Source organism: Mustela nigripes, chromosome X, assembly GCF_022355385.1.
Source record: "Mustela nigripes isolate SB6536 chromosome X, MUSNIG.SB6536, whole genome shotgun sequence".
NCBI lineage: Eukaryota > Metazoa > Chordata > Mammalia > Carnivora > Mustelidae > Mustela > Mustela nigripes.
The window spans coordinates 89,258,216-89,261,443 of record NC_081575.1 but is presented as its reverse complement, the minus strand read 5'-3'; the positions used below and the strand labels follow the sequence as shown (position 1 = coordinate 89,261,443).

The 3,228-nt window shown below is 48.3% G+C and overlaps 1 non-coding gene across 1 annotated transcript; it reads right to left on the bottom strand.

The window, feature by feature from the left end:
• Positions 1-2,968: 2,968 nt before the first annotated feature.
• TRNAQ-CUG (transfer RNA glutamine (anticodon CUG)) lies at positions 2,969-3,041 on the bottom strand. Its single transcript has one exon. It is a non-coding gene; the product is annotated as a tRNA-Gln (tRNA).
• Between the last annotated feature and the right edge of the window lie 187 nt (positions 3,042-3,228).

Below are 3,228 nucleotides of genomic sequence, written 5' to 3'. Positions count from 1 at the left end.
ATGACATCAGATCTTAGTTATCACAAAATATATCCACCCCTTGATATCTGTAGGGAATAAAGAAAAAGGGACACAGGGCTCTATTTTGTGGGTAAGAAGAGCCATCAGCAATTTTCAAGCGTAACAAGGCAGACGTCCTAGATTTGAGGTTAATCGGAGGGTGGTGTGTGAAATGTAGAAGGAGAGGTCCTTCGGGAAGTCAGGAGACTGGGTGGCAAGTGTTGGATGATAAGGCCTCAACACAGGAAGAGACAAGGGGGAAAGCAAAATCTACTAAAGCATGCGTACTCACAAATATTCATGCTACACGTGAGGAAAGCAAGGCCCAGAGAGGTGAAGTCATTCATGCAGGACCACACTGTGAGTCAGAGCAGAGCTGGAACAGAGCCCAGGCGTATCAAGTTAAGAATGCTACAAGCAACAGAAATCCTGGGGTGCCTGGATGACTCAGTCCCTACAGCGTGCAACTCTTGATCTCAGGGTTGTGAGTTCAAGTTCTACATTGGGTGTGGAGCCTACATTAAAAAAAGAAAGAAAGAAAGAAATCCCACTAACAGTGGCTTGAGTAAGGGGTTGATTTTTCTCCTCTATGAGAAGTCCAGAGAAACACACAGACCAGGGCTAGGTTATCTACTTCAGTTAACACAGACCTCTATTTTCCTGCACTGCTGTCCACTGTTTGTGGGGTTCATCCTCATGATCCCAGGATGGCTGCTGCACCTCCAGGCACAGCCTCTGTATTCCAGCAGGGAAACAAACAAACAAACAAAAAAAGACAAGGAATAAAGGTCTTCTCAGTTCCAGGTTTTACCTATTTGGGAAGAGTAACCCTTCCCAGAGACTGCTGCTTAACTCTCATTGGTCAGAACTGAATCATATGGCCACCAAGGGAGCCTAGCAATTTGAGAATTTCACTATCTAGCCTCCATGGTAGAGAATGAGAAAGCAGAAGGGAGTTGGAATGGGTGTGAGTGAGACTAGCTAGGGTATTTGCCTGATACCAAGTCTCTTATCTCCTGTTCCAGGCCTCTTGGTATTTTACACTGAAGACAGGGCTGGCCCGCGCTGCGGGGGAGGGGGGGTTAGGGATGGTGGGTAAGGGGGCCACAGTAGTTTATCTAGGCCAGAGCCAGGGAAGATGGCCACCCCTTTCTCAGATATTGATAAGGTTTCAACAAAGACTTGAGGTCCTAGAAGCTGCTCAAAAGAAGGGAGACAAAGTATCGATGTCTGGTGGACAAGGCGAAAGAAGGGATATAATTCACACAACAAACTAACAATTACCAGGCACTTACAACTATGTGCTAGGCACTGTCTCCAGACCCCGGCCTGGGAAGTGTCTTTAAAGCAGAATATAGAAGATCAGATTAAAGGAATGGATGGGAGTCAAGAAAATGTCCTTGGAATGAGGGCAAGAAAACAAAACAGAAAACCAAACGAAAGGAAGTTAATCTTGGGAGGACAGCTTAGGAGGGGTTTGAGAGTAAAGCATGAAATCCTAAACAGTCCCGGCCAGAAAGAAAAGCAAACATTCTCCCCCCACACCAACCATGATGAAGATGCCCCAGCATACTAAGTTTACTTCTGGATCGGTCCTTGGAAACATCTAGAGGCCAGAGAAAGAAAACTCAAATGATAACAAAGCTCAATGAGCCAAGCACGGTGGAAGGAGTGATCTGGGTTCCCATCCTGGCTCTCTACCACCTGGATTTAACTTCTGGGAACCTGTCTGGGGGTAGTGACCTCCAGGTTTCCCCACGGTGGCAGGTAAATCAAGTGACAGAAAACCCAGGTCAAAGTGATCTCAGAAAAAAAAAAAAAAAGGAATTTATTGTCATGTAAAACTGAAATTTCCGAGGGCAGGGCCACTTCAGGTTCAGTGGGATCCAGGGGCTCAAACAATGCTGTGTCTGTCACCTGGCTCTTCTTTGCCTTTACTGGTTCCATTCTCATGCAGCCAGCCAGCCCAGGCTTACAGCCTATCTTTTCAGTAACCCCAGTAGAAAGTGTGATTCTCTTTTCCACTAGAAACAGCAAGTTCTGAAACGGTCTCTCTGGGACACACTCAGGTCACCTACCAACCTCTGAACTGATCAGTGTGGCCAGAGTGGGGTGAGGGGACAGGTTCAAATGCCCCATTCATCCCACTTCTGCAGCCAGGAGAGGATGTCAGACCTGCAAGCTAAAATCAGAAAGGAATGGTTTCCCCAAACACAGTGTGGGTTCTGGATCTAGAAGGGGAACCAAATGTTGGACAGGCAAAGCTAAAACTGTCTACCACAGTGGTTCTGGGGAGCTGCCAAAGAACCCATAAACACCAAAACCTCCCAATCAACCAAAAACTGTCTTCTTATATCCAGTCTTGAGGGTTAGAATCCCAGTTCACTTTCAGCCTTGTCAAACAAATTGTCAGAAAGTCTGAGCTGAAGAGGACCTTTGAAATCATTTCTCCCCACACCAGGGCACAGAGAGGGGAAAAGGCCTGCCTAAGCCTGTAGGGCTAGATCAGCCCCAGAACAGACTAGAAAGACCTACAAAAATTCAGCCAAGCATTCTTTCACTTCCGCCCGCAGCTGCTCTGGGAATGGCGCATAAAGGACTAAGCAAAAGCCTGGAGAATGTCACCAGAAATGGGAACAGGTCTGGCCAGCCTACTGTGATAGCTCAGTGAGGAATTTCTTTAGGAGGAAAACAAATCCTCTTGGGAGTGAAGGAGGCTAGGCTGCAGAAAGAGCCGGGATGTCTGAGGCCCTCAGGCCCAGATCACACGCGGAGGGTGTGGCCAAAGAAGGGGGAGGTGGTGGCACGGCACTTTTCCAAGACAGGCTGATTCGAGCAGTGGAGGCCAGGTCCAGGTCCGAGGGACCCCTTTGGGACATCACATTACAGACTGCAATGGCAAAAAGTTGGCCAAAGGAACTACAAGAAAGCACACACCTTCTTTCTTTTTGGTTTAAGGTAAGCTCTCGGCCCAAGATGGGGCTCAAACCCACGACCTCGAGATCCAGAGTCCCATGCTCTACCAACTGAGCCAGCCAGGCGCCCCAACACACCTTCTTTCTGATACCAACAGCCAGGTGTCTCAACAGCATTGCCTCCAAAGGCCTACCACTCTATCCGGTTCCCCACAATGTGATCCATTTCCCCCGGCTCCCCAAGAAGGCCAGGCATTCTCTCCACGTTTTCACCCAAAGGAAAAATCTGGGCCCCCAACCTGGCTTCCCTTTG